This window comes from Melopsittacus undulatus, chromosome 1 (assembly GCF_012275295.1).
Source record: "Melopsittacus undulatus isolate bMelUnd1 chromosome 1, bMelUnd1.mat.Z, whole genome shotgun sequence".
Classification (NCBI taxonomy): domain Eukaryota; kingdom Metazoa; phylum Chordata; class Aves; order Psittaciformes; family Psittaculidae; genus Melopsittacus; species Melopsittacus undulatus.
The window spans coordinates 39,104,912-39,129,476 of record NC_047527.1 but is presented as its reverse complement, the minus strand read 5'-3'; the positions used below and the strand labels follow the sequence as shown (position 1 = coordinate 39,129,476).

At 38.8% G+C, this 24,565-nt stretch overlaps 1 protein-coding gene across 2 annotated transcripts in view; it reads left to right on the top strand.

Moving 5' to 3' along the window:
- Positions 1–24,565, top strand: part of FAM110B (family with sequence similarity 110 member B) — a 111,583-nt gene that overhangs the window by 12,803 nt on the left and 74,215 nt on the right. For both annotated transcript variants that reach the window (XM_034064306.1, XM_034064308.1), the window contains exon 2: positions 17,545–17,674. The gene's annotated coding sequence lies outside the window, so the exon portion shown is untranslated. The remainder of the gene's footprint in view (positions 1–17,544; positions 17,675–24,565) is intronic.

Here is a 24,565-nt window from a genome sequence, read left to right as displayed (position 1 = left end):
GATTTTTTTTTTCAGTTAGATTATTTTTTTCTCTTTCCTTCTAAATCTCTAGGACATGCATTTAAACTAACCTTTAATGCTGAGTTTCTGTCTGTAGTACTTTTACCTTTATGCTAATGTATGTAAACAAACAGGTTAGGACTTGGCCTATATAATAAAAGTGCCTTGACTTATTACTACATACATTCCAGGGTGTGAATACTTAAATAAAGTGGGCGATAGTGGGAGGAAGGCAGGAAGATGAGCTGGTGCCTGATACAGTAACTGTAGCTGAGGACTGACACCTGTGAAATGAGTGCAATTTGCAAACTGTCCACCATCTGATGACTTTTTTTTCTGTCCCTGCTTCAAAGGCAGCTTGTGGAGACACATCTGCAGCAAAGCAGAGGCTGAGTGCTCATTTGGGGCTTTCCCCTGTCCTTCATTTGGTCTTAAGGATACCTGTGCATTGGGCTTGTCCTCGCAGCTGGGTGTGCCTCATGGCCATGCTCCCTGATGCTGCTGAGAAGAGATAGCCCCAGAAAGCACTGGGGCTTCCTGCTACTCGTCACGTCCAGGCTTCCCACTACAGCCTGCGGTACATGGTCTGGCCTCTCTTTCCCTGGGTTTGGGGCATGGCTGGCCTCTGGGTTCTGCCACAGGGTCTGTGTAGTCATCCCTCCTAGATCCCTTGGTGTTCTCTGCCTCTGGTTCTTTGAGAGATGGTCAACAGGAGAGTCACGGCTGAATTCAAGGGCTGATATGCCAGGAGCCCAATTGTGCAGAGCACTCACAGGTTGTAGTTGAGTTTTTTCTGTGAGAATACACAAATGCTGTGCGAATACACAAAGCAGTGTCCCCAGTAAAACATGCATGCATGAGAAGAAAGGGGAGTTACCAGGCAGTCTGGTTTATGATTTGCACCACTGCCTATGGGACACACAGCATTACTCAACATTTCTAAAGCTGCCAGGGGAGGGGAACCTCTATCCGTTCTACTCCTACCGGTTTGGTGTCAGTGTCACCAATAGGTGCCCAGTACCAGGAGAAGGATCACAGGTCAGCAGGAGAGAACCTGAAAATCTGCACAGCAGAATTCCATCTGCTCCAGCCAGTAAGTCAGCTTCCTCATGGGCCCAACTTAAATGCCTCTGTGCATATATAGCATGGGGAATAAACAAGAGGAATTAGAGATGTGCACATGCCTGCAGGGCTAGGATCTTATTGGCATCATGGAGACTTGGTGAAATTGCTCCTATGACTGGAGTGTTGGAATGAAAGGATTAGGGCTTTCTGGGAAGGGCAGGCAGGGTAGAAGAGGAGGAGGAGCTGCTCTCTGTATCCGTGACTGGCTGGAGTTCATGGAACTCTGCCTGAGGATGGGTGAGGAGCTTAACAGAGTTTATGGACCAGGACTAAGGGGAGAGCAGGGACAGGGAACATTTATGTGAAGCTTTATGCATGTCTGCAGGTAATCTTGGAGACAAAAGACTGAGCCCTTCTCCCCATCCCTTGGTATTTTTGTCATAACATGATGGTGTCCATATGTATAGATGCACAAAAAATATTTTTTGTTTTAAAGTCCTAAATGTTTCTGTAGGGATCTGTTCTAATCTAGATGAGCTTTTCCTTTTGCAGCTGTTTTGGACCAGATCCGCGGAAGCAGTTACAGTACATGATCTGCATCCAAAGAAGAAACATTGCTCCTCTGAGGGCTATTAGCTATTCTGTGGATGTAGTCCTTAGTGGTGGGGCCGGGCTCAAATTCATGTCCTGTCCTGGGCTTTGGAGAGTTTGTCCGTAAGTCCTGAGCTATGATCTTACTCTCCTGTGTCATTTTAACTACAACATCGCTCGAGCGTAGCTTCTGAAGGGCATTGAACAGACTGGTGACAAAGCAGGGTGAGGTAGGAACCCAGTGAACTTTATTCCTCAGGCCCCTTTCTCAGGTATCTTTCCTCAGATACCTTAAATGCCTTTACTTTTCACTTGCTGTCTGTCCTCTAAGTTGCTTTGTCTGGAAGTAGTTACTTGCAGAAGTTCTTGCTAGTGGTATAAGATAACTTGGCAGCATCTGTGAGAAAACACTTATATGTGGAAGAGGTTATTGTGAGATTCTTGTCTTATCTGGAGAGCTACCAAAAGCTGGGAAGTGCAAAATACATGTGGGGTTTTTTTTCTCCTGAAATTTCACACTGCTTTTCAAAATAAGTTCTTCTGCCTTTAAGTGGGTGAGTCCTTGCTCAAAAATAGTGATTCCCAAATGTTCTACTTTGAGCCAAGTATAAAATCTTTTTTTATGCAATCTTTTCAGAGCCTGGCTTTGAGAAAGAATTTAGTCTTCTTTTAGAGACTTCATTCTCTTTATAGAACATAATGAGTTTGCTTTTCAAAGGAAAAGCTGAGAATTCCAGTCAAGATGCCCTTGCGTATTTTGGTTTATTTTTATGCGGTATGAATTCGTTTAACATTTAATACGGTAAATTCTTTAAAAGCATAAGTTGTTTAAAAGTTCATGGTAATTATATAACTATTACTATTAGTACTTGATTGCCAGTAAGAGCACATTAATAATAATAAATTACCAGATACAAAATAAGGATCTGAGCCTTTCTCTTACTAAGCTGAAAAAAAAGATGTGGCTCTATATAAGTAGGAAAAGTGTTGTAGGTGTAGTCATATTTTTAAATGTTTTTTGCTTTTCATTTATTCCTATTTGCATATCCTAATTATGTAAAAGTCTTCAGTTTGGAAGCTGAAGTGTTATTTTATTTCTCCAAGTATCTTTTGGTGTCAGTTCAGTGAGAGCCAGTTTCTAGGAGCTTCTTAACTTGCCCATGACAGTTTCTTCATGGCTCAAATACAGCAGCTGAAGTCTGACTGCTTTACGAACACCATCAGGTTCTTTGTATACCCAGTAGTGTGATCCTGTGGCTTCATTTCAAACAAGCAAACGTGTGTATGGAAACAAGTTCTCCCTTGCTCTGTGATTTCTGTTGGTGGACTGTGGTTGACTTCTGGCAAGAATACTACCTAGTGGTAGAGTATGAACTGGGGTAAAACCAGTCCTGATAGCAATGGGCTTGTCATGTATGCTTGAGGCGTAACGGTCAGAAAATAGCTTGCAAACATTTCCATTTGCTAGTGTTAAATTGTGGTTTTATTTGTCAGTGTTAGCTAAAAATGAGTGAGGTAGGAGTTGAACCAAGCTTATGAATAAATGCTGCCAAATTGAATTTTACTGCACTTTAAGGGAAACAGTACCAAATGTAAGCAAAGTGTCTTTTGTTGCTTTGGTATTTAAACTTTTACTACAAAATGGCTTGGTATGGAAGCAGTAGTTTCAGTCTTGGTGCAAAATGGAGACTTCTCGAAACTGCTGCACTGGAAAAGTATATTGTTCACTGTGGTTCTCCCTTTTTATTGCACTCTATGTCAAGCCTGTAATCATGGTATTTAGAAACCCCTCCCCTTGATTGGTGACCCAGTCTTTCCATGAAACTACATGGGTCCATAGGCTTCTGAATGACTGCTGTACATTTAACTCCCAGATGCACCAGAAGAGCTCTTAGACACAGATGGAATTCCTGAGCTCCCGAGCCCAGCTGGATGCTTTCTGCTGTAGCACCTAACACAACTTTGCTTCACATTCTAGTATAAAAATATCAAAAAAAGATTGTGTGAGACAAAAGGAGATAGTAGTTAAAGATCAACCTTGCTCTGTTACTAGTCACTAGCACCAGATAATTTAATTGTAATGGAAATTCCATTGTGTTTGAAGGATTCCTCATCCCCTACTCATTTTGTGAAGACCTTTAACCAAGTGCTTAGGCTTCATCACTTAATCTAGGAATTTACAGAAAGGTAATGCAAAGTTCACAGAGTAGTGGTGTGGTGTCACTATGTCAACCTGAATTGTTTAGTATGTTTGCAACAGCTTGAGCTGTTTTCTCGCCGTCAGGTCCATTCCCAAGAACGATGGGTTGAGTGTGTGAGTGTTGCGTCCAGGTGTCATTCTGGCAGAATCAGCGGTGAGCTCATGTGTGTGGCTATTGTTTGCTTTTGAGGAAGGCAGATATTACACGTCCTAAGCCAAAAAGAAACTTTTCTCAGACAAAGCTTGATCTTTTTGTAAGTATTTGAAATTCTGCCTATGTATTGCAGGTGAATGCTGAGACTACATGCTGTCTGGTGACTGCTACCTCTGTGGACAGAAGGATTAGAATTTCAGCCCCCTGGGTTTCCTGTCCAGATTCACTTTATAGTCTTAATCCTGTTTAGTTGCCTGTGTGTTAAAGAGCTTGTTTTTATTTATACTTGCTCTCAGAAAGAAAAGCAGTAATGATGGTGTATCGATTTTTATTGTATTGAACTATGTTAGGATTTATGCCCTTTTTTTTTCTCTTTGTCCCCAGATGCTTCGCAGGGTGGTAGTTAACCATGTACTATGCAAACTCTTGCAGGAAAACGAATTGGTTATCTGTTAATGAAAACTAAATCACAACAATTTTAGCTTATTTCAAAGTACCTAAATTATTTAGGATCTGAAGTCTTAATTTTTTTCAATTAATGCCTTAGTCTACTTTTTTTTTCTTTTAAACTTTACAGTAAATATAAATGGTTTCTTATGTGCAAAATGATATCCTATAATAAAACCCCCACAATTTTTGTCTTCCTCAGGGCTTGAACTGACCTTTAAATGTGAAAGATCTTTTGATCACTTATTTTAGTAGTCTTACTTTTTGCACTTTTTATGATCCCTGCAGTTTTAAATGTGTCTTGCACAAATTGAACCACATCTGAAATATAATATTGGCCTATATGAAATCCTAGAACTAAATTTGTTCGCCAGTAAGCTGAGTTGATCAAGTAGCTGGTAAAAGGCTGCTTTCTCTTTATACGGTTCCTTGTATTTATCTTCAAAAGTTTTATGCTTAGGGTGCTATTTATCTGTTACCATTAATTAAAGTATTATCTAGCATACAGACTGGTTTAAGCAGTAGGGAAAATAGTTTCTTGGTGTTCTAAGACATTTAAAGGAAATGTTTTTGAATTGTGTAGTAATGGCATATGATGGCTTTTTGCTTAAAGAAAAGAGAAATCAAAACCAAACCTAGAAGCATATGTTTGTGGTGTGTGAATTTTTTTGCCAGGTTTTCATGTCTTCATCTCAGTTTCTTTACCAGTGTGTTGAAAGACTCAGCTTGGTGCCTTGTGAGACCTCTGAGGGTTGGTGTGAAAATCTAGAAAATCTAAAGTCAAAGCTTCAGAGGTTTCAAAACTTTTCAGTGAGATTTTTGGTGTGGAGATGGAATTAATTCAGATTTGTAATAACAGCCACTGTAGTAGATGCTGCAAAAACATAAATCCAGGGTAAGACATATAGGAAAATGTAGGGAGGTAAGTGTAGTTATAGGGTTGCTGGGAAAATATCAGTATTGACAATTTCACAGGTGTGTTTCTGCAAAATGATTGCTGGTGCTCCCTTTTTTTCACTAGTCAAAAAGACAGTCAAGTGAAAATGAAGCCTATTTGGAGGCACCACTAATTAGTTCTTGTGTCCATGAGCTGCCCCCTGTGTGGGAGGGGGGGGAAGGGATGGAGTTATTCCATCTCTGATCCATATATTTGGAAATTTCTACTGTTATTATTCAAAAGGCCTAAAAATATACTGGATTTTGCTTCAAAAACAAGATTGAATATGTGTATATATTACTGTAGGAGCAGTGGTTTAGGTAGTTTAGGCAAGAAAATAGCTGTTGTATAATAATGCCTAGATAAGTGTGGAGTCTTCTGTTGGCTTGCCTTGGAGACAAATAAATTTGTTTTCTATTTCATTGAGTGCTGGGCTGTTTTTTTCAATTCTCATAGAAGCTCAGCAATAAGCCTTGAGCACAGAATAAATTCTTTATCCTGTGTGATTTGTGTGTGTTTGTCTTTTAAGTCTGTTTAACAAAGTAGTACAACAAATTTAGGATTAGCGACATGCTAGTTAGCTTTGCTGAAGGAGCCTGGGTCAGAAAAATGGGGAAAATCATGGTTTTTGCATTAGGTATGATTAGCTGGCACAAAGATCAGCCGGATCATGCATTTCTTTTCAAACGGTTCCTGACCTCACGGGTGCAGGGAGGTTGTGATCCAGCTGTAGCAGTATAAATTTGGCAAAGAAAATAAGCAGAGGTTTTGTGCAGATTTGTGTATTGGCAGTTTAATATTCTCAGCACACGGGCTTTCCTTTTACTTCTCACAAATTGAAAAATAATGTTGATTTAGTACCGAGTGTCCGTTATTACACATGCCTGTTTGTATTTAATGCTCTTTACTGCATTTAGTGCATTTATTTTTTTTTTCCTCTGGATCCACTAACACTTGTGATATGGAAGGTTGTTAATACCAGCTTACATCAGGTATCACTTGCTAAAGTTTCTGATACCATAATGTATTCATAATAATTTGTATTCATAATAATACAAATTTTAAATTTCAGTAACATGAAATGTGGACTCTAAAGTCCTGCTTTTAATCTAGGCTTATTTGGTTAGGCTGTGTTAATTCTATTCCTAAAAATACTCAAGCTTTATTTTTTTCCATTATTTTCATTTGGGATCAAATCTCTTTGAACTGTGTAGACAAGCACCTGTGCTCATTTTAATCCCTCTGTAGTTTTTGTCAATTATCACAGCAGGCAAGAAGAAAATCAAATTGTAAAATGCTTTTGAAAAGTAAATATGTTCAACCTGGTGTTCAGGTTTCTGTTTTAATCAGACATCATCTGTATTCATGTTTTTACACAAAGCTGGGTAAGGGAGGGGCATGAAATGCCTTTTTCTGTTTTCATTGTTAAATATCTGTTTTGAAGTGCCCTGGTGTAGGATGGGTCTAATATGTTAGTGTTTGTGTGTGTGCAGATTTTATATATTAATTTTTTTAAGCTGGAGAAAAATCTAGGTCAAGAGATTTCATTCTTATTAATAACATAAAGCTTGATTCAACAAAAATTCAACAATCTCCGTGGCTAGAAAGCTTCCTGACTGGGAAAACACTGATGAGAAAAGAACCCACTGCACTCAGACATGGGTGGGAGCATTTCCGTTTCTGTTGGGGTATTAAAACACTCGCCTTCCACCCATGTATTTGTGATGGCTGCCATAAAAGCTCACTATGCCATGCTCTTTCTGTGTTTCTCAGAATAGGGCCATGCTTGGTGCTGGGTACTGTTGGTGTTTCTCCCCCATCCCGTGTATGTCCACTGTCCAGCCTGTGCCCCATGCCATGGCCTCAGCCTTCCAGTGCTGCTTCGGCCTCCTGACCCTGGGCCATTGAATCATAGAATCAACTGGGTTTGAAAAGATCTTTAAGATTATCAAGTCCGACCTTTATGGCAGGGCTGCCAAGACCGCCACTAAACCATGTCACTGAGGGCATCATCTACACATTTTCTGAACACTTCCAGGAATGGTGTCACTTCCCTGGGCAGCCTGTTCCAATGCCTGATCACCATTTTGGTGAAAAAAAATTTCCTAATATCCGGTCTAACCCTCTTGTCCTAAAATGATGATGATCATTTGTGTGGAGTGTGATTATCCATAGGGAATAAGACTGGTCTTGTGTTGTTGCTCTTGCCATAGCACTCTTTTCTTCTATTCATGAAAACATTTCTGTGAGCTAAATAAATAAATAAATACAAAATCGTGCCAATTCTTGTTTTAATCCATTGGGGGACACTAAAACATGGAGTCTCTCCTTTGGCCTTGTCTAGCTTTCTCATTCCTCTTCCTCTGCAGTCACCTCCCTGTGTGTTTACCTCCACAGCACCAGTGCCTTGGCCTGGTGTTACATATGTAAACTGGAAAAATTGGGAAAACTGTTAAATATGTAAAGTGGAAGAACAGGGAAATTCTTGGCTCTTTTAGCTACAGTAATCAACTGTATTAAAATTTTAAACAAACTTGGAGAAAATACTTCTTATGAAGTCTCTAATTTTCTCTTAAGCTTCTGTGTTGCCCTAGAACCAAAAGCAAGGGTAGTTAAATTAGGATGATTAATCATGGGACAACTTACACACGCAGGAGATGTAATGAATTTTCCATCAGTTTGTGAGATAAGAGGCTTCTCTAAAATGTGCTGTTTGTAAGCTATGGATCTGTACTTGACAAACAAATTAGGTTAAGTAAGTTTGATGCCATCTGTCTTGACATCTTGGAGGTGTTTCTGGAGCAGTTGCTTCCAATGTGAAGTTTTAGAGAATTAGGCTCTATTTCGATGTCTAATACTGCATCAAGGAGTGCAAACTTGAGGGAGAAAAGGTCATTTTAAGTGTAAAAACCTGACACTTCCTTTCCTCCTGTTCTTCCCCAAGATCTTGTGGATGTGAGAGAGGTCAGAAGCCCTCCTATCCTCTGGTGCAGGACCTGCAAATGATATCTGTCTGCTGCAAAACTTGGTTTTGTGCTGACAAAAGACAATAAATATTATATTTATCGCTTTCAGGGGAAGTTTCCCAGTGTGTGGAGCTGCAGGTTGTAGCAAAGTGGGATGTGTAGAAACCTTAGATACTGTAGTCAGCCTGTGTGACTAATATAATTGTGTCTTCTTGTTCAATAAGTACTATAGATGTGAAGCAGACTTCGAAGCAACTCAGTTGACACCCACACAGGACTAAATAGTAACAACCCAAATAAATTGCTGTGTGGTGTAAGTGTTAAAGTGTTGTCAACACAAAGAGAGCTAGTTCCCAGCAATTCTTTATATGTTGAAAATCTCTTTTTAATTCAGCAAATTTCAACTTGCATAGTTATGTTTTTTGCATGTAAAATGAGCAAAGATTATCTAGATCACTAAAACCATAAAACACAGGAGAGAAAAATGTCAAGGTATTTTATGTATACCTTATCAAATTCTGTTCACATCCTATATATTTAATTGTAAACTTTGTAGTTAGCGACCAAAGGGTGACTTTTGGTATACTACCCGTCTTGGGTTCAGCTATAGCAGGAACAGTATAGCTTCTTTGAAGTGTAATAAAATAACTATTGCCTATTTTGTCCACGTGAATTGGAACACGCTTTGCTTGAATTGCATCATGTGAACCACTTCAGTAGGGTCTTAAGGAGGCATGCTTTTGAAAATTTCTCCCCTCCTTTATTTGCACACAAATGTAATTGGAAACTCAAATGCATTGTTTCCGCAGTACGAAAATGTAGCAGTAGAAATGATAGCACTGTAATGAGGTTAAGGTAGAAATATTTTTAGGTGTTGGACTTAATTTTGAGCGTGTTTTTCTTTTGTCTTTAGTGCTTTAGAACTTAATTTTTTGTTATATGAGCACCTTCTTAGATGCCTTATATATTTGAGCTTACAATTCAGAATGTTCAACTTCAGTGTTTGCGGTTTAATACTTGTTTGGGGCCTGTCTTTGCAATAACTTGCACAAAATTTTCTGCAGAAACATCAGCATATGTGATACATTAAATGTTAGCAGCTTTTACAAAGGAGAATATTGACATTTTATTAGTCTGGTGAAATCATTGAAATGCACATTGGTAGGGATATGTGAGGGGCTCTGCTGAAAAAAAACCATGTTCTGATATACAGAAATGTTGCATGTATTTTTTGAGATCTTTCTGTAACCCGAATGACCAGCATTATTTTCTTAGCTGTGGGACCCTTTGAAATTCCAAAGATTACCCAGTGCAGGTGTTAGTGATCTATCTCTGTTATTTTAAAAAGAATTGCCAGGTAGTTTGAAAATGAGTGACCGGGTAGGATGGTCTCTCAGTTGCCCTTTGGCTTCAGGGTAGAAGAGACCTAGCTTTATGGACTGATGACATGCAGCTTTCAGGTTGCAACCTCACATGCACCCTTTCTCTTCTTTCTCACTGCTGCTGTGAAATAACTGTCTTCTTTATAAATTCTGTTCCTGTTTTGAAAGCTTCCTTTAAAATACTGGATGCTCTTTCCTTTTTCCCTGACCTCAGTGCTGTTAAATGAGGATAACTGTTACCAAATAATATAATAGTGCACATGACAACCCATGTAAAAGTCCTGTCAGCAGTCTGGTCTTTCATCCTGCATATAGTGATACAGTACAAATGCTTGATGTCCTACTTCGTATTTTTATTTATAAGGTATAACAAAAGTGTCAAAAGTTTATGTTTGAGTTGTCAGAACAGTGTGAGAATATAGACTCTTAAACTCCTGATTTGACATTTGACAAAAGTGGCCTAAATCAACATCAGACTGTTGCCACTTTGATGCCTTGCCATAGCAACCTGACACAAGGTTGATAAATGTTTATAAAAGAAGCAGTAAGTTGCTAAGTCCTCAGAAAGGAAGTGTAAAACCTTCTGATTCAAGCTGTTGATTTATACTGCTCTTAGCGGTAGTAGTTGGTTTGGCTGCTTGCCCCTTGCCTGTGTTTGCCAGCTTCCAACTACTTGGAGAGGATCAGTTGCCTGGATTCACTTTCTCTGGGATGTGGAAGTGCTGTAGCGCTGCACTGACATTCTGGGTAGTGATAATTTGTGTTTTCATTAAAATCATTTAACCAGTACCCAGATTGTGATAACTAGCTTTAAACAAGGAAAAGTGAACAATCATGGGATCTTAAATATTTTTGTTACTTTTGTCCAGAATTGCCTCAAGTAGCCTAAGCTGGAGTTGCATCAGTTATGAAGCTGTTTCCTTCTCTGCCTCTCAAAATTGTGGTGTGCAGCATAAGAATGTTATTAAATGTGTCTGATGAAGGAAGACTACAGATCTGGCATGTTGTGCTTAAGTCCTGCTTTTGTAAGTACCTACTGGGTTGTTCTAAGCGCTGAACCCATTGCCTAGGGGTGGGTTTCACTTCTTGTTGTCCAGGGAGGAAGGCCTTTGGTAAGATGTCTTGTCCCCATGAATCACCGAGCATGATGCAAGGACTCCTGTTGCAGCCTCATTAAATTTGGATTATTGATATCCTGTGTTCTACTGCATATTGCCCTGTACCTGGCTTTTTTTCCAGTGTGGGCTGGAAAGTCATTTGGGCCAGAGGAAAATTTGCCTTTACAGGCTGTAACATCCAGCTGTATTTCAGTCGTGCCTAACAAAATGATAAATCGGTGATTGTGTTCCTCAGTTTATTCCTCCTGCCAGTTGTTTCTTATTTCTTCTGCAGTGCGTAGCTGGGGGGGGGGGTTGTGTGTGGTGCGTTTTGTGTGTGTGTTTGCAGATGTCTCATTATTAAACATTTGTATTTATTCTAGTTCTCAACTTTGTATTATAAGTTCTTGTTGTGTTGGCTAGTGAGCAAACGAAGGTGACCTGAAACTCCTCCAAAATGTGTGCATGGCTCAGTATTCAGTAACCATCTGGCACTTTTATATTTCTCGGTCTTCCGCAGATCTGATGAAAGTCCCCTACTGCCTCTAGTCATTCAGGTACTTTGGAGAACCACTCTTGCAGTTCCCTGGCATCGTTCCCTGGCAGAATTGCTTGGGCAGGTTTTACCTCAACATTTGTGTCCTGAAAACCTGAGAGCTGTCTTGATCTGATCATTTGATAGGATTGTGTATCTCTTTTACTGCTTTGAATGTGGGTCATTATCCTTTGGTCATACCCAGGGGAGAACTAACACATCTCATGTGGTGGTTCAGTACCCGGATAAAAGGCTTAGGACTCCCATGTCTCTTGCACAGCTTGTCTTATATGGATATGGCAAGATGAGGGGAAGATTAGAGGCCACAACAAATTTGTTTCATAATTTGCGTAAAAAATCATAGTTCTCCAACTGTGGTTGGATTTGAAACAAAAACAATCATGAGTCCAAATCTGTTGAGGGCGTTAAATAACATTTGTATAACTTTGATGTTGCAAAGACTTTTGAAAGGGTCTATGTGTTCCAGAGGATCTTTCTTAAAATCATAATGGTGTCATTATTAAAAGCCAGAGAGGTGTCACCCTTATCAGGTTTAAAATCTCTTCTGCATAGTTCATGCTTTTAAAAAGTTCCACGCTTTTCTTTCATGCTTAGTTGAATTCCAGCTCTACCCATTGAGTACTGCTAATCTTCGAAAAGTTTGTTGTGAGAATGCAGACAGGGTAGTGTAACACATGTAATTCTCTCTGCAGCTGCATATAATTACATTCATGTATATTTTCATGAATGTCTTGTGTTAGGATTTCTCCTAAATATCAGGCAAAGATGGTGATAGCATATGGTTTCTTCTAATATCTGTCCTAAAGTCAAACCAATTACTTCGCTTGCATCTCATGAGCTACAAAGTGGTTATGCTTTCATGGGGACTATGAAAAATGAATAAAGCTAAATTGCAAACTCAAAAAAGGGGAGTTAGGGTTTGGTTTACTTCAGGTGCTATACCCAGGCTGTCATTCAGAAACCCTTGTACTATACATAACTTTAAGATTGTGTATGCTGACGTGTTCTCTAGATCATCACTAAAGACCCAGTGCACGCTTTTTTTTATAAATGGAAATATCCAGGGTTGTGTCCAAGCCTTAATCCACTTTTGGGACCCCCAAATCATGAATCTCAGTAGTATCCATGAATGAATTAATTACTTTAATGATGCATTTTGTAGGATCTTTACTGATTTTGCTAGAAAAATTCTTACAAAGAGTCTCTTGTGTTAATTTCAACTTCTATTCCCTATTTAATGGTTCTCTGTAATGTCTGTAGTAGTAAGGCAGTGTAGTATTTTCCTGCTTCCTTTCACAGGGAAAACTTAAAACTGGATTGTTCTGACTGAATTTCCTAGTCATATTTACTTAAAATTCAGCATGGTACCAGGCTTCCTGTTAAGCCTATCTTCTCTCATTACTTTGTGCCGATTTTGGCTGGGATAGGGTTAATTTTCTCCACAGTAGCTGGTATGGGGTTATGTTTTGGATTTGTGCTGAAAACAGTGTTGATAATACAGGGATGTTTTCGTTATTGCTGAGCAGTGCGTACACAGGGTCAAGGCTTTTTTTGCTCCTCACAGCACCCCATGCTTGAATCGTTATACTTGCTTTTTGTCATATACCTTATTTTCTGTTCACTGTTTCACAGCTTTTCTTTCAAGTCTGAGCTCTGCTGTTGTCACCAAACTTAGAAATGTTCACATGTATACAGGCTTTCTTCTTGTGAGTCCCTTTGCAAGAAGGGCAGAGACTGTACAATAGAAGATTGTACATTAGCATATATACTCACCTCATAGATGTGCTGTTGCAGTTTTTAGTTAGTACCTCTTGAATTGTGTTTGTGCTTTCAACTAGGAAGCACTTTCAGTCCTCTGCTGCTTTTCAGTGGTTCTCCATCACAGTTGTGTCCATCCTCTTTGATATCTACCTTTAGCTGTTTGTCTTAGCAGACCTAAATTTGACTGCTTTTTTTTGTTGTCATTCATTTGCTTGGCATCCAGCTGTTGTTCCTGAGGTACACAAGGAGAGTGGCAGAATGGAAACGCATTAAGTCCATCAGATACTGTAATTTCCCTGCCTTTCATTACCCTCCAAGACAATTTCTTCCTCAAGAGACATGCCGTCTCTTTTTACTCATCTTTGGAGCCCTGTTTTACTGGGCTCCCCACTGATGCTTAAAAATCCTAATTATTTCCATCATAATGTCTATACTTACTTTCATCCTTTTTGTTTTTAAATCTAGAAAAAGAAAACCCATCCTACAGAACCAGATAGCATGCTGGCCAGAAAGCCTCTTTTTCTGTTTTCCTTTTTTCCTTTCTTTTTCTGTTATACTTTCATGACTGATTTATTCCAGGAAAGTGTGAGACTTCCATTAAAACGCTCCTAGAATAAATACGTATTTTATTGTTTATAAACTTAAGAGGAGTCCAGTGAGGAACACTGGAAGGACAGAAGCTCTGATATTGAAAGTAATTATATGATTGCGTTAAGGACTCTGTTTTGTTTTCCTGATAAATGGTACAGCAGTGCATGCAGATTGTAAATCGACAGCTTGTCTGTACCTGATGTGTGTATTTCCATAGGCATAGTTAATCCATAACTGATACAAACCTTGAATAAAATCCTCAGTCTTGGAGACTAGAAAAGAGATCATCTGAGAATGTGGGCAGAAAGCTAATGAGGGTAAAATGAAAACTGCTTTTTTGTCTCTTATTTATATTTTGCAAATGTTCATATGTATGTACCTGCAAACAAAAAATACAGTGTGCTGGGTTTGGTAGCCTGCTTTTGGTGGAAGCTTCCTGTCAGTATAATTAACATTTAAGAGATGAATGTACCTTCTGCTTCTTCTGTAAATGTGTTGTAACTTTCCCTGGCAGTATATAGTGGCTGAATAGCTGTGCTGATCCAGAGCCTTCTAGTGGGATGCTTACAGCTGCAAGAATAGTGGTAGTGAAACTGTGAAACTTTTAAAGACATTGCTGCCTTCCAGCTTCTGAGTTGATGCAACTCTTGGTTGGGAAAATTGCCAGCATTTTCTTCAGACGTTGTGGTTAGTAAGGCTCTGCTTAGTTTCTTTCTCATAGTTGTCTTGCTTTACGATGAAATTTATTATTCTTGGTCTAAGTTGGGGTGAAGTTTTTTAACAGTTGTGTATGAAGTCAGACAGTGTGAAAGCTAAGGTGTCCAGCTCAGAAGTATAACATCCAACGTTGAAGATACTTATGCATTTACATGCCACCAAAGGTAGTATAGAGCTGTGCGTACTGCAACACTGTGAAATGGGAACATGGGAAGCCTGACTTCTGTTTTTTTCTGGTTTTCTTTAATTTGATTCTTCCATTTTTTTCCCAGTGGTTTAATGCTGAGTAAGTGAGGAGATTGCAGCTTAGTTTTATTGTTGTTTTTAATGAAAACATGTCTACCTACAGGAAACTGCTGGAATTAGTGGATGTGGCTTCTTCCTAACACTTACACTAATTAAATTTTCCAAAAGCTGTGTTCTGTAAATTGACTACACCTTCTAATTTATGTTGAACATGAGCTTTTTACCTGAAAGCTGTAGAGATGTGAGAGTAGCGAGTCAGAACCTTCTGCCTATGACAATTTAGGGACTTTATTAAGAGACTAACTCCTACCCCTTCCTCCCCCAATATCCACTGGTAAATATTTCTTTGTTTCTAGTTATACGTACAGCTGTGATCTCCTGTACCTCTTCTGCTTTGTTAAATAACTTTATTCTCAGGATCCATGGTCCGTTTGGCTTCAGAAAGCATTCATATCTCTTTTGGCACAGAAAGTGTATCTTATTTATTTGAGTAGCTAGATTGTTTCAGTTTCCTGACTTCAATTTCTCCCCAGTGACAATGATTAAGGTGATGCCTTATCAAAGCATCAGGCTATCAAATGCTTAATAATTTGCTGCTGAGTTTCTATATCAGCTTATTTCTTTGTCAAGAAATCCTGCATTCTTAAAGCCTTTAGTTTGGATAATGGAAGCCTCATGGTAGGCTCAAGTGAGGTTTTAGAGTTTAGATAGGTGCCTTTGGGATTGCTGGAAAATAAGCCCATTCATTCATTCATGGATCCTTCTGATATAGGTGTGGCCTCTCTTGAGGTGTGTATTTTTGTAAGTACTAAAACTTTGATTTCGTATTTAGCAAGAGAATGAAAGAGAGGAAGAACATAGCAAGTGAGGATGAAAACTCTTTTTAGAAAGAAAGCCCAAAGACTTGTTGATACTGGACAGCGAAGCAGGAAACGACGTGTCATAAAAGCCTCTGGCTTGTTGGATAAAGGCTGAAACTCAGGATGTAGTCTATAAATACAAAACAGTTTCATAAAAATATTTTGAAAGTGCAGTTCTGAGTGCCTCAGAGAAGCTGACTGATAATTGTGCAACCACTTTAAGATATATATATATATGTGTATATATATATAGTGCACAGGCATACACACGCATACATTCATACCATACTTTCTGCTATAAACATGAATATATTCAACTTAGTATTATGTGTTTTCCATAGGAGACTGGCAACATTACCACCACCAGATGTAAATTTGGGAGCTACAACCTGTATTCTTTGCAGACTAAACCAGGAACTTGGTAGAGAAGCAGAGAGCAAGGGACTCCAATTTCAACAAGGCAGAAAGGGAGGAATTCATGAAGCTGAATATTTGCCTGCACAGAAAGACCCAAGTCTTTTTTTCTCTGCAGTATTGTATCATGAGTTTTTCATTTCAAGCAGTGCATCCAGCAGCCTTCTAGGGGTTTTTGGAGGTGTATTCTGTTCTGACTGGCTGACAGCTGTAAAAATTATCACCTCACTTGGAGATAAAACTGCTTATATTTGAACTTGCTTAAGCTGCTGGCCAAGAAGCATGGCATTACTAGCTGTAATTAATGGCCACCTTCCCTTTTTTCCCACTGACCTGTTCAATATGAACTTACAGGGACCTTCAACTATGGGTTGTTGCCATAATTTTGTTCACAAAATTATGTGAGTTTTGAGAGTAAAATGAGTGTCAGTTCAGAGTTACTGCTTAAAAGTACAGTGATTTGGAATACCAGAATAATTTGTAATAATAAAAGAATGTGTTTTTCGTTGGTCATCTATTGTTGGGCTTTGTTATACTAAACAAGGCAAGGTTGTTAAACATACCTGTTGCTTCCTCCCATGGTTTTAAAATGTTAGGGTGTTTTTCTTTCTTCTGTTACCAAATGCCATAATAACAATACTGCAGCAGTCCCATAACTGAGTAGATGTAATGTTCTGTCACTCTGAATATGTCTGTGCCTTCATCTTCCTCCGGTTAACTTTTGAATTTAAAAGCGCTTATGTGAAGGTGCCCATGTGTCTCTGAAATCCCTCCATTGTTGCTCATTTCTGTTGTACTGCTGTTTAAAGGCAGCTGGTCTCAAAGATGAAGGTCCATCCACCCACCCAACATAAATTAACTCTCATCTTAGGTTCTTAGGTGTAGTCATGTCAAGACCCAAACTCAAGACAGGCTCTCCAGAGACTCGGTGTGGGGAAGCCCAGAGTAACTGATACCTCACAAGTATTTCTGCCTGTTCAGTGTATTAACTGTGAGACAGCTATGAGAATTTATTGCTTGAACAGAATTTTTCTGAGCAAAACAAAGTGTTCTGGTGTGCATATTTAACAAGGGTTGCTTTGTCAGCTGGGTGGAGGTCATGTGTAGGGAGATGAGATGGTTTGCAGGCTGGGTTTCTTGCCTGCAGTGGCACAGCACTGACTCCTGAGAAGATGATGTCTCACCACTTCTGCTCTTTGCTATGAAGCATTCTCAAAGTGTGTCTCTAAGCAGTTTCAGTATGTGGAGAATAATGACATAAGAGTAACCCAGAATTGATACTTGTAGTTGCCTGTTGAATTTTGGAGCTTGGAGATTATGCTGTTAGGACTAATAATACAAGTCTGGAGAAATGTACAGCTGACTGAGTGTTCGGATGGTATCATTAACCACCTCTTTGTGGCCTTTCAGCCTCTGAAAGATACACATTTCTGTTCACTGAAATTTATGTTGCTTAAGCTGAAAGATTCAGCCTAAAAGGACGCTTGTTGCCTGTCCTAACACTGCGGCTTTGATGCATGATGATGAAGCTAAATGCTTTCCCTGTTCCTGTGTCTCCAGGCACTGCTGCAGGAGCCTCTGGGAGTCTCTGATTGAAGAGGCCTACCTCTGTCTGGAGACCTCTGCTAAAGGTGAAGACCTCCTAATAGGCCAGACAGCCTTAGCAGGAGCTCAGAAGTCTTATATCAAGGTAAAGAGATTCATTTAAGAGTGAATTCAAGTGGCTGATGCAATTTTCAAAATATGGATTTCTTTTCTCACTAAATAAACACACAAATGCATCTCTAAGCTTTTTTCTGCTTTTATGTGTATTGCTGCTTGCTACCTGGTACAAATGTTGTCATAGAAATGCTGGGGGAGGGGATAAAAAAACAACATAGTGCATTGTAGGTAAGAGCCAGAAGTAATTCCTTATGATATTAGTAGAAAGATATATCCGCAGTTCTTTGTTGACAAGGGAACAGGCTGTTTCAGAGCTCTACAGCATGCTCTGTTTTTAGAATCATATCCCACTTTAATTGCCACATTCAGAGCTTGCTTCAAGTGGCCACAAAAATATGGAAACACTCTCGGATGTCTTCAGCAAGGGGAGGAGAGTGAGTTTTGCATATGATGAATTTCTGTTTACCAGCACTGTAATTATTTCTTCGTATGGTCATCCAGAACTCATAGTGACTTGTAAAGGACAAATACTGGTGGACGAAAGGGAAACATGACCCCAGGAACTGTGAACCTATCAGCACTTCAGACCCAGGCACTTGGGGAGATTCATTTACACTGTGGTTTTGTTAGATAGCCAGGATTTTGAACATAGTGATGGTATATGCAGAATCTTTCCTTCATACTGACAGGCTTAATCAAACTTTATGTAGAGACTTGGCTGAAAAAAGTGAGTAGTTGTGGAAATATTTTTTACAGATTTCTTCAAGATTTAACGTAGGTTCTTAAAAAGGTCTGCCAACTGCTGTATTTTTTTTAAGGTGTTAACTTCATTGTTGGAAGGTTCCTTAAATAAGCATTCCTCAATTTATCTGAGAAGAATTGCGGATTTTCCTTGTTAATCCTTTATTGATCTTTTTAATCTAGACTGGAATTAGAGCTCTGAACTAGACCAAATTTCACTGTCCTAACATCTGTAGAGTAGAATCAAAATCTGTGTGAGTTTTCCTATTAGCACAGTCAGCATTTTGACCCATAATCTTAATAAATGATCTGCTCTATGTGCCTGGGAGTAAGACCACCAAAATGTGGTTAGGCCCACTCATTCCTTTCTTACACCATTCTCTTTCTCTCTCACTTCGAATTCAGTTTCAACTCTGTTTCTCCAGTCCTCTAGCAAGGTCATCTTGAACAATGGAGGATACTGTATTGAAACCTTGGGAGAGTAGCAAAAAATATGATGATTATATAGTGATTTCAAACTGGAAGGAGAAAACCAGTCCAGGGATATTTCTTCCCTTAATGTTCCCCTATGTTGCATTTGCCTTAGGAGTATATGAAACCATACAAGTTGATATAACCAGGCACTAAAAAAAATAGCTAGAGCATCTGTTCTGAAAATTACTTAAAAAGTGCAGTTTTACGCATTGAGAGAGTAAAGACTTCAAAGAGGATATCTGCATAATCCCACGTGGTGCATGGATGTATCAAAGTGGGGTGGTGGTAGTGGTTAGGATTCAAGTACAACAGTACAGGGTACTGACAGGTTTTGGGGATGCAGTGTCCAGGATTGAAATGCAGCCTTGAATGCTGTCACTACTTCCAGCAAGGCAGTTTGCTCTGTGCCTTTCTGTCTCTTGTTTCCCTTTGTTGTAGGGGTGTGTTGCTAACCAGAAACACATGATATGAGACAGCCAAATGTTCTGGTGAAAATCAAGGGCACTTCATAGCTGTGAAGATTTAATATTTGCCCTAGATTTTCTTTTTTTCATTGATGCAGCTGTAACTGTTGTTGTAAATTACATGAATAATTGATCAAGGAGTTCTTGTTACCTCAAGTAATGTTATGCTTATTGCTTCTTCAGAACTGTGCTGCTCTTTGTTGCACTACAGTATTGCTCATACTCTGTTCTCTGTGTGTTTTTTTATTCCCTTAAAGTTTTATTCTGTTCCTCCCCCTTTGCCATCCCTTTCTTCCCCATGCAAGAGCATGTTGTTTCTGCTTCAGTGTATTCCATGATTTAACTGAAAAGCAGGGTCTTTTTTAGTCGACAGCAGTACATTTAGAAAAACTCCAAAACCCTGGGAACTGTGCAATATACACATCTGGTTTCACATAAGCATGAATTGCTGGCTTTACAAACATGAAACATGTAGTCCTTGCCACAGTTAGCTAAAGTGTTCCGTAACTTGAGACTGCATTTGAAATAAAAACAAAATTGCATAGCTTCTTTACCATACTAATGAAAAACATTTAATTTACTTCTTCAAGCCAACCAAAAGAATGACGCAATGCTGCTCAAACAGATTTACAGTGCCTTTTCTTCCGTAGAAATCAATACAGTTTAAAGGTGCTGCTGTGGGAGCTGGCTGGTTGACTGCGATCCAGCTGTGTTCAAATGTAAACTTCTGTACCACAAACCAAAACTGATGATTTTGATTTATTCAGGCATTGCCGTATCTCTGAGACATTATTGTTTTGGATTTTATTCATGGATCTTCTCTGCTTTATTGCAATTAATATTACACTGACATTTTGGAATAGCAAGTTCGGTCTGCTTATGATTGTTTTTTTTTCTCAAATTATTAAATTATTTTCTGCATTTCCTGAGTTAAAATACTTTGCCCTGTGGTAGTGATATCAGCAAAAGCAGCTCTATGCGCGTGCCATGTGTGCCTTTCAGTGGAGATTTCTTTTTTTTTCCCCCAAAAAAACAAATATAAAGATTGCAAAACCAAAAAATGTGCCTTCATTCAACTGGAGTGTTAAGGGCTAGCATAGAACAACTTTTCACTTTGTACAGAAGAAGCTCTGAACATTAAATTTGATTTTTCTCCTGCTAGAGGAGGTAAAATGCAGCAGCATTTTGGCTCCATCTAAAAAAGTTCTTGAAATAGAACCACGTTGTGTGTTTTGTGTTGTGTTGTGGGGGGTTTTTTTGTTTGTTTGTTTCTTTTTTTTAAGAACTGAAACCAGCAGTGCCGATTTTCATAGTACACCAGCTTTTATGCCTTTGTTTCCATTCCTATTCCCCTGTGCCCCCACTAATACCTTTGACTTTATTTAAATTCTACTGTAAGAGGTTGATGGTGTTTCTCTCTTCTTATTTTCTTCGTTAATGGGATTTCAGTCTTCCTTAAGTGCTTTACTTCTGGCAGAAATTATTTTCTAAAATACCTCTGAAGATGGTTCTTCCCTGCACTGCTTTTCTCCCCAAGTGCTGTATTTCCTTGGGAAGTCTCTCGCTGGTGGTCTGTGTGCTGTTCATGCTGACTTCTACCAGAAGGAAAATGGTGATTTGATGCTTGTTTGCTTGCTTGCTAGAAGTACATTTGATCTTTCTTTTAAAGAGAATTTCTACTTCCTTTTCTCACGTGGCTTTGATCCAGGTTTCTCTATTATCTAACCATTTTTCTCTCTCATATAGTCAACATTCTCTCAGTAAACAAATAGCTTGAGAAGATGATGTAGAAGAATTGAAGTCTTTTTTGCAGGGGTGGCTCAGGATGCAGTGGCATAGCAAAGAGGAAGAAGGGGATTTGAGTTGTGTAAGAGTCTGGGGTTGGAGACTTTCTGGACTACTTCTTTTTCCCTTAAGAGGATGGAGAAGGTGGTAGATAATACAATATGATGAAGAATAGTTTTGCTGATAGCTGAATTATTTTATTTGAAAAAGCTGCCATGTGAGACTTAATAGAGAAGGGCATGAATCCAAATTACAAATGTTAATGGTTTGGCTTATTTGGAGGAAAACAGTCAAAATGTCAGAATTGCAGGCCTGAATTTCAGTACAATTTCAAGCATACTTTAATTTTGTAAAGTTTCAAACTACTGAGTAGTTTTATTTGTAGTATTTTTAAGAAGTATGGAATGTATATTCCACTACAAAAATTTTTGATAGTAGTGTGGGGGAGCGTGCAGTGACAGTGTGATTATGTTTCCTGTAAACATGAGGACAGCTGTTATCTAGCAGGAGCTAACTTAGACTATAGATATTAGATACTGGCAAGAAATTTTGAACAGCTTAAATTTATTTTCTAAAATGCTTCCTGAAGATGGATGAGATGCCTCAGCATCGGAGTCCCTTAATCACAGGGACAAATCTGGATCTTTAGTGTTTGTCCAGTCATGAATTTCTCCCAGGCTGCTGTTTTGTGAATTTTGTCTTGTGTGGCAGAATATCAGATTACCAGAGGTACTGCCCCTACCTAGTATGCTTTCAAAGGAAGGTTGCTACAAGGAGGCATTTCCAATATTCAACCATTTCTACCCAAACCATCTCTGTGGAATGGAAAAGTGTTTGACTTCAACAAACCGGTTGACACATTTTGGCAGCATGTTTAGCCCACTGGTTTTCAGTTTGACTGCTCCAAAATTCTTTTTAGCATGAAAGCTCTGTCATTTGGTTTTCCTTTTGCCTTTTTCCCTGCACTGGCACTGGCAGTCCAGGATGCTGTGTGTCATAAGGACTTTTAAAGCTACACTTTGAATAAAGCTTACATTTACTACAGCATATTTGCTTTGCATGGTTACAGTAGTAGCACTGTATTCCTGTGTAAACACTATAATGAATTTGTTAAGAAGGAAAGAAATGCTTATGGTATTTGCACTAAAGTTCATGGAGCATGAGATAGCTATGCTTAGGATGCTTGTACTTTGAAGGGATTAAAAAAAGCTTCTGAGAAATAAACAAACATAAATAATATTCTCAGACTAGCAAAACAGTCTGTAAGTGATGAGAAGAAAGGCACTAATTATTATGTAGAGAATAATCTGATTTGAAATGCCACAATGGAAGCCACTTTATGGTCTCGCCTTCCTAAGTATGAATTGGAAAGCAGGAAAAAGTACAGAGCATGATCTAAAAATGGTAGTCTGGAAGCTTCTTCAAGTATGTTGTGTCTTATTTTTGTCTAGCCTGAAATTTAGTTTTTCCTCTTGAATGAAACATGAATAAACTGTTTTGGCTGTTTGTGTGTTGTCCTCATGGTTCCAGCTCTGCCAAACAAAGCTATTGCTACTTTATTTTAAGAATGACTCTTACTTGGACTTTGAGTCCTGCTGAAAAAAGAATGCTGTCAGGAGGATGCAGTCTTGCTGTTAAGAAACTTAAATAAGATAAGGCTAATCCTATTGTATTGCTTGCACATCGGGAGTTAGTGTAGAGACTTCCCTTTCCTAGTTATGGCACCATACAATTGTATACATACTTTGTGGGTTTTCTCCCCCCCCCCCCCCCCCCGGAATTTTTGGCTAGGTTAGACAGTGTTCAAAATGTGTCACACACTTGTGGATCATGGGACTATACTGTGCTATTATTTCCAGACTTCCAGGAAAAAAAACCCTACAAACGTCATGGTTTTGATGGGTCAAAGAAGGCAAGAAGATAAATGTGCCTGGTAGTCTCTTTGGTTATGTCAAATTTGTGTTTCTTTTATATAGGATGTTTAGTTATTCTATTTAGGATGCAGCATAGCTTGTGAGTTTTTGTGATCTACAATTTTAGAGAAACTGCACATAAGGGTTTTTGAATTGTCATTTTGGATTGGTACTGAAGCAAGCTTCATTATCTTGCCTTCAGGAAGCGCTAGCATTGGCTGTGTCAAGAAAACCAATGTAAGAATTCTCCTACAGGTGTAAAAGGATAATGTACTTTCAATGGGTTTTTTTATCTTTTCCATTTAGAGACTGAACTGCAAACGGACTTCAGGACAAAGTTATCTTTTCAGTTGTCTAAACCAGCCTTAGGTTTCTTAAAACTTGCAGCATGGTAGAAGATCAGGATGCAGGGAATCAGGATACTAGAGAATGCTCTTGAAATAGGTTAGTTCTGAGAAGGTACTCTTTTCAGACTCTTACAAATGAGTAACTTTTGTAAGTAACTTCATGCATGCAACCTTTGCTTAGGATTTAGGTAATTACTTACCAGTTGGTCTCTTCCTTTCTTCTAAAGCATCTGAAACTTTTAGAAGACCAGATAGCTATCAGTAGGTTGTGACTCACTGGGAAGAAAGTCTAGATTAAGAGCAGAAACTTCTTGTTCTTAGGTCAGCAGCTAACTTGTGGTGTGGCCTTGAGCATGTCCTGTTCGACTTCCTAGCACCAGTTTACCATTGTGTCCACTGCTGTTACCACCAATAAAGTTTTTATAAGCTTTGGTGTCAAAATACAATCGAAACTGATCATTGTTCTTAGTTGACTCAACTTCATTTGCTATGCAGTTCTCAAGTGGCAATGTAAAGTGCGGTGGAAATACATAGTTTAGTCCATGAAGAACTTCAGCAGAATTGAAGCATCCTGCATGTGGGTATACATATATTGTAGTAAAGTGGATTTGAAGACAACACACACAGTTTTATTTTAGGGGTACATATCTGTACAAAGGCTGTGAAGGGGGGGATAAAGCTGGTTAAAAATGGGAATGCTGTGACCAAAATAGTTAAAATAAGAAGGAAAGAAAAGATCTGTCCTAAAACGAATACGTGGCAGCCTTAGTTTACTTGAATCCTTAGCACAAGTTTTCCACTTGTGTATTTTGCCAAGTAAATGAAACTTATGAAGAAAAGCTAGACACCCAAGTATTGGACTGTTAATATCTTTTAACAAGGTTAATGTGTTGATTATTGATAACAGTGAGCTGACATTTAACACTTGACTAGCTGAAAGATCTTTGTGTTCCCATGTAATGTGAATATTGAGTGTCCTGTAAGTGTATTGTTTTGTGTTTTGTAGTTACTTTTGCAGGCGTGCCAGGACATGCGCTGGAAAGAGGCATAAACTTCTTTCCTTTTTTCCTTTCACGAATACATTTATTTCCTGTCTAGAGCTGGAAGAGAGGAGCAACAAGAGGCGTTTTGTTAAATACAGCAAAATCTAATTACAGCTTGATTTAAAGCCACATTTACACAATGGCTAAGGGGT